Source organism: Calidris pugnax, unplaced genomic scaffold (assembly GCF_001431845.1).
Source record: "Calidris pugnax isolate Ruff unplaced genomic scaffold, ASM143184v1 scaffold188, whole genome shotgun sequence".
NCBI lineage: Eukaryota > Metazoa > Chordata > Aves > Charadriiformes > Scolopacidae > Calidris > Calidris pugnax.
The window spans coordinates 9,784,273-9,791,570 of NW_015091257.1; the positions used below are offsets into that span (position 1 = coordinate 9,784,273).

The 7,298-nt window shown below is 43.1% G+C and overlaps 1 protein-coding gene across 2 annotated transcripts in view; it reads right to left on the reverse strand.

Moving 5' to 3' along the window:
• The window catches only part of MID1 (midline 1), a 143,656-nt gene extending 140,079 nt beyond the window's left edge, over positions 1–3,577 (reverse strand). Inside the window, exon 1 of one of the 2 annotated variants that reach the window (XM_014960454.1) lies at positions 3,465–3,577. The gene's annotated coding sequence lies outside the window, so the exon portion shown is untranslated. Of the gene's footprint in view, positions 1–2,726; positions 2,840–3,464 lie in introns of those variants that run through there. The other variant, XM_014960455.1, reaches the window with a different exon arrangement.
• Positions 3,578–7,298: the final 3,721 nt, after the last annotated feature.

The window sequence follows — 7,298 nt, forward strand, 5'->3', positions numbered from 1 at the left end:
CAACACTGCAGGGAATAGGCTCATGCTGAAACTCAAAACCAAACTCATTATTCAAGAAAACATGAATGAAAGTAAAACTTGTAAAAACAACCAGGAAAAAAAAAAATGGTTTTTCTCTCACTGCATCAACTGATCTGTTCAGCATTTGTCACAAGGGTGTGAATTTACTCATAGACATACTTCTCGAATAACTGCAGTGAGACAGTATTTTGAACGAGGATTCCATTCCACCTTCCCGGTCCCACTGACTTCAGCACAAGCAAAATCAGGCTTCAGAGGTGCCCATTTTGGATCAAGCAAGGCTAAGAAGCAAAAAGTGCAACCTTGCAATACCCTACATTGTTTATACACCAGTAAGGGGCATAGCTGTGGGTGGATATGTAAAGCTAAGGAAGAGACACAGCTTTCCTTTGCTAGCACTTACCAAAATACTGTAATGGGCTATAACAGCAACAGATTATTTTTCCATTAGAGCAAAGAACAGTAGCATTTATACCTCTAGTTGTTCCCTGATGTACCACAATTTGAGTCCTGGCAAACAAAAAAGCTTGCCTTACAAGTCCAGACGGTAAGAGAGGAAAAAAATAAAAAAAACTAGCTTAAACATAAACATGAAGGAAAGTCCTGGTGATTTTGTTGAAGACTAAAAAAATAATCTCTTTTTTTTTTCTAGAGAAATGCCAATGACTTTTCATGAGACCGTACATTTCACACGGAAACTATATGGCATGAATCATTTAATCCACTCAATTTTACAGAAGCATCCAGGTTAAGTTAAAAATGCTATTTTATAACAATGAATAACCTGCACAGTAAAGGAGTACATGGCTACATGAGTTAGCACAGTCATTCTCTATTCATTGATTTTAATGAGCTTTACATGCAAAAAGGACAAGATACTTTTCAGAATTTGTAACTACGATTTTACTGTGACTAAATTCACTCCTTTTCGTTACACAGAGGATATATATAAAAGTGAAGCCAGTTTCAGGAGGTTTTGTTTTGTATCAGTTTTTCCCAGATCTCTAGAATTAGCCTGAAGGATTCTTTTACAGAGTAAGTAAATATATATAAAATATTAGGACAACACTGCAATGCAAAAAGGATCTTAAATTGCTCATCCAAGGAGATGACATAATGAATACTGACATAATTTCCAAGCAGCAAAGCAAAACTAGGTCAAATCACATTGACCTATCTAACATAATAAGCCTTTTTTTTCAGATTTTTACAATGTAGACTGTGTCTGCAGGCATTAATGTCCCCTGTTATCAATGTATAGTGTTGTCACTCTGCTTTAATGTCTTATCACCATGTTGTGTTAATTAGACCAAAACAATATAGTGCACTTTTGAACTGCTTAACTCCCGGTTTAAAATCTCTGCCTAAACTATACTTCTGAGGTTATCCAGTTAGAAATGAAGTCATTAACTCTTTATGGTCACTTTTTTCAGTAGGTGCTACTAAGGCTGGTGGAATAGTGTAACTTTGCACACAGGTCAAAATCTAAGCTTCATAAATTGCGTGTTATTTGTCAAAAACCAGATTAGCTAACAACTGTTAGTGAGCAAAGTGCACACTAATTTTGATGTCACTCAACGCAAGGGAGAACCCTGGCACATACACTCTCTTGAGCATCACATGGACACATCTGCTCAGTGCTTGGCCATCACTTGTCCCTGCCGAAGCGCTTTGTCCACACGTGATGCTCTGAAAGGGACAGTCCTTCCCTTGCTCAGAGCAGTGTTCCCTTCCCCTACTCTTGCTGTTCCTCTGCACCTCAGATTTACAGCACGCGTATTTTTCAGTGAGACTATAAACAGAGTTGTGTAGGTTTCTGCCTGCAGGCTTCTCCTGACTCCCACAAGAGCAGAAACATGAGAAGCGAGAGCCATATCTGTCTGCATCCCTGCCTCCAGAGCTGAGGTGGGACCAGGCTGAGCGCTTGAGGCATCAGCTTCCAAGGGAGCTGAGGCTGGTCGGGAAGGAGAAGAAAAGCTGAACGAGGAGACAGAGGCAGACTTTGGCGGTCCACAGAGCAGAAGTTGTCAGCAGAGTTTACATCTTCCTGCAGAATACGTAGATTTTGCAATAATGGCATAATCTTAGGAGAAAGAAACTCCATATGTTCCAATGATAAAGCCCCTTCCAATACTTCTGTAGCTTGCTTGGTGATGAATGCTACCTTGAAACTGGGATGCTGGCTGTTCTTATGACTGAGAGGCTGGATTTGGCAACTCCAATTCTAAAAATATATATATGTGTGTATATGTATACATGTAAATGTGTACTGTTTCTCTTTTCTTTTTGTTTTCTTCTAACTCCAATTCTAAATATATATGTGTGTGTATATGTATACATGTAAATGCGTACTGTTTCTCTTTTCTTTTTGTTTTCTTCTTCTCTTTTTATGTCTCCAATTACCTCTCAGGAAGAAAAAAACCTAATACACAAAACAAACCAACGAAAATAAAATCCCAAACAAACAAACAAAAAAAAAGGCAGGGGGATCATGTTTCCATATAGACAACTACTGAACTACTGAAAAAAAGAAGATAATTTTTTTGAGAACCATTTTGCCATAAAACACTGATTTCTCAGTAGTTTTTGGAAGACAACACCAGCCTCACTGAATGCGCAGAACAAACTGTCTAATAAGAAAACAGAGATGCAGATGCCAGACATGGTTGGGGATGGGGTCTCATCTGAGCAAGCTCTCTCTTCACCTGAGTCTAAGCAGTGCATCAGCTCGCCGGGACCATGAACGAGTCCAACCAACCTACCACTCCGGTGGGGGGTCTCTCAGAGCTCCGGCTGCAGCTGTTCAGTAATTAAATACCTGCAGACCCAAAGAGCCAAGTTAATGCTATTAGTCATGGGCACCTGCTCGGGACGCAGGGGCACTGGAGGGAGGCGGCGGGCGATGCCCCGGGTCCGCAGGTGCAGGGGGGGCAGCACAAGGCAGCCGGGGTACAGCGTGATGGGAAGATGTCGGCACCCCCAGAAGCATTAGAAATACGTCGGCCTCTCTGCCCCAAAAATGTGGAGCAACTGACATAGCATGTCACCAGCTCCTTTCTGGGGCAATGAAATACCCCACCATAAATATTTTCATTACAGTTTATCACACTACAATGAAAAATCCTATAAGCCCTGTGGATCTCCTCATTTACTGTCCCACTAAGCCAGGAATAAAAGCCCGGGCTCTCTTTTATTTGTTTTACTATCTAAAAATTGTTCTTGCGCCCAGCTATCTCAACACTTATGCAATAAAAAAGTTTTATCAAACTTCAGGGCCAAACAAACAACGCCTCTTTGCCAGCCTTTTTGTCCTCCCATATCCCCCTGGGAAGATATAAATAATAATGATAAACAACCATGGCACGACAGCAAATAGGAAAGAATTTTAAAGAATTAAGAGCTATTTTTATTGTTTAGAAAAGAGATCAAACTCAGCTTCCTACCCTTTAGCGCCTTTCCCAGTTTTCAGAGAGGGTGGATTCTGCACTGCAAGCCAGGGATCTCAGGGATATACTGTAATTCCTTACAGCTTGCTAAAGCATTACAAGCTTTAAGCTGCATGGCTGTAATAAAAGACTTGGAACCCAAGAAGAGGCTAAAGAATGGAGTTCCTTAAGAAGTCTGAGATTCAGTTCAAGCAAACTCCAGCGCGCATTCAAAAGGCTATTCACATGGCTGTATGCGAATACGGGTCTGCTCCTTTCTCCCGGCTCAGCCTGCACCCACAGCCAAATCAAATAGTTTCTCTAAATGCTGAAGCATGTACTGAGCTTCAACATACCCCCTCAGCATCTGCCACCGCCAGCAACTCGTTCCCAGCAGTTCATTCTCCTCGACCCCAGGCTCCAGCAGACCCCTTACCTCTGGTGCTACTCTGCGGAGGGACTCTGAGGTCTGACAACTTTTTGCAGAGCTCAGAAGCTGTTGAAGCCCTCTGTGTTGCTGTCTGCCTGCCCTCCCCGTTCCCTCCCCAGCAGGGAAGCCCTGGGACTGGGCAGCGGTGGGACGCAGGCAGCCAGCGCAGCAGTGCCAGGCTGGCGGGAGGGAGAGGGCTGGAGCGGGATCTCATCAAAGGTGGGAGGCCTGGTGGGGATCAGAGAGAGGGAGATACACATCTAAATAATTCAGAGGCTAATAAAAGCTTTAGGTTGGGCTCTGTTCAAGACGTGAGACGAGGCTGAATTTCGATGTATTTCAGGCTGCCATCAACGCAGAATGCTGTGTTACCTAATAGCTCGACGCTGACAAACCAACATTATTTTAGAGTATCCCACATAAAGTTAATGAGGAAAGTGGCTATGCCAGTTTTTTTTGTATTTTTATAGCTTTAGCTTTAGGTTGAAATTCTATCAAGTGAAGATTTTGAGAACTTCAAGTCTGACCTCTACAGGTAGGATGCTGAAATAGATACAGCATCTTTTGATAGAGAATTGTACAAAGGACTTAGAAATTGGAGAAAGGTAATGGATCAGATGTACTACATAACATCAGGTTGTCATCGCTGCATCTCTAAAGCCATATTTTGAAACACTACTACCTGTAGCATCATCTGCAGTAATTTGGTTCCTAGAAATGCTTTCTTGTACAATGCATAGGTAGTGCAGCAACAACAAAAAAACCACATCCAGAATGAACATTTTTACATTCGAAAGTGTTACAGGGTTTTACTTCTGCTTTTTATTATCCCAACCCCTTCCTCCCCAATCTTCCCAATGATCTGCTTCTTCAGAGCCACAGAAACAAACGTCACTTTGAAACCGATAACATCCATTTGTGTTTTGCAAAACTGATGTTTTTAAATGCCCTGATTGGTGCCACCTTTTTCTAATCAGAACCAACCACTCTAACAAACTACCCTTTGTCCGGGGATCCCGTCCCCTCTGTTCCCACCAACCTACAGCACATGTTGCTATAGCTACCCTGCATGTCTATTTACCACACAAGTGATCAAAGGGAGCACACAACACACATATACACACGCACAAAAAACCTAGCCAGGCTTCCTACCGAGCAATGTCCAGCCACTAATTAACTGATACACTCCCAGCCTGTGGACTCTGTACACTTGTTTTCTTTATTCTGCGTGGTACACGCACACAAAAAAAAGCAGCATTCTCCGAGATGCTCATTCTTCCCTCACAGACCAAACAAACAACAAAACGTCCCAGGATGAACTTTAAAAGAGAATTTCCTAAAGCAAGGCTAAGGATTATAGCACTCCAGGATAGGAATACAGCTTTTCTACTGAGGAACACATTAAGAGTTTTAAAAGGTGTGCAAAAGAAAATAGGAAGTAAGAAACACATGCTAAGAACTTAAACAGCTGTAAGAATGGGGATGATTCTGAATTTTGCATGTGTTTTGCGCACTGAGACTGTATGCAGCATTTATTCACTTGGTGAATTATACGCACGCTAAAAGCTATATGGCTGCAGTCATGACAAGTAATTGTAATGGCTTTATGTGCCTTAGAAACACAGTTTTTCATTTTTAGGGGGCCTGTCAGTTAACAGTCGTTTTGTCGAACCTCTTAATGTGACAAAGGGCTCAAGACTAACTCAATCAAAGTCAGTGGGACTTCAACAGAGACAGGCCAAAATAAGGAATTGCGTTTGTTCTCCATGACACTCCCACAAGCTGCACTTCAGGGATCGGTTGTGGGTAAAAGTGAGTGAAAATGAAGTATAAAAATTCATCAAACATTTGATTTTCTGTGAAGTAGGCTTAGGGAACTTAAAACAGAGCCCACAGTGCCCTCTCCAGTTCTGCAACAAATTCAGGGAATCCAGCGCCACATAACTGTGTCCAGCCACACAAAAACGCCACTCAATCACATGAAGGCTGAGCATCTTCTCAGGAGTTTGCATCACTTGTAAGTTTCCTTAGGAATTAGGAATTTCCTTTAAAGTAATAAGCTGAACTGAATATTCTGCAAAGTAGAAAATGTGTTACCTGCAAAGCGTTTTTCTTGTCAGTTTAGTTGGTTTTTGTGTCTTGCAACCATGTTGCATACCTTTAAAAAAATCGCACTTCTGCTTCCTAAGACTAGTCTTTTAGCATGCTAGCACACCCAAATGGGTATAGTTCCTGTGGATGCTTAAACTTTTACAGGTACAAAGTGACCACTGTACTTTCCCAGATGCTACATGCACAGCAATAAGATAGAAATTTTCCCATTTTGGTTACTGGAGCGTATATGTGAGGTCATTCTATCAGACAGCAAGGAGACACCTCTTGCTGAGGTTTTCAATTACCGCCTAAAAATGACTGCTTCTTTATACTGTCTCATTTACAAATCTCGACACAACATTTACGCCAACTCCTGCTACCTGCTAGAGACTATTGGCCTGGCACAGTGGCAAAGTAGGTCGAATCTTATCAACTCAACAGGCTGTGTATTACATTTCTACAGTAATTCCTGCACTTCTATTGGGGAAATTAGGGCATTTATCTTGCTATGTGCTGTTGTTCAGTACCTGTGGGCTGCCTTTGGACCAGAGCGGTCATCGGTACATTACATGGTTTCATTCCCACCTGCAACACATTGCCTGCTTGGTGGTTAACTCTGCACCCCCAAGTTAAGTGATACCTCCCACCAAAAGCCTCTTGAAGTGGGAGGACTCACTCCCAGAGGCTGAGAAGAGGAAGGAGTTAACCCATCCCCTCAGTGCCTGAGAGCCAGCTGGTGTAAAGATGGGGAAGGGAGGACCAGGGAAGGGCAGGGAGAGCAGCGGGACAGGTAGGGAGAGGGGATCGCAAGGCGGAAGAGTAGGTTAAAAAAGCTCTCTCTTACTCTGAAGAGGAGGACCATAAAAGGGCCAACAGAAAAATCACTTTCTGCATATTCCCCTTTCCCGTAACAATTCCGAAGCAGAAGCAGGAGCAGGGGCTCCAGCTGCACATGCCTTTCCTGCTCCTAAGTGCCTGCTGGAATGGATTTCCTAAACAGTTTGTACGGTTAGTTCGTAGCTCGTCACAAGCTTCAGTTCCCACTAAAACGTAAGGTCTGCTGCAAGGGCGGGGGGGTGGTGGTGGTGATGATGTTCCCAATGGCCCTGCCACCTCCCACCACCCCCATCCCCTCCATCATTTCCAGCTGCCTGGATTCTGTCCCTCAGTCCCTGGCAGCACCCAGATCCACCCCCCCATCCCCCCCAGTCCAAAAAACCGAACATATTTAGAATCATAGAATGGGTTAGGTTGGAAGGGACCTCAAAGATCATCTAGTTCCAACCCCCCTGCCATGGGCATTTGCTTGCAACAAACCACTCAACCCC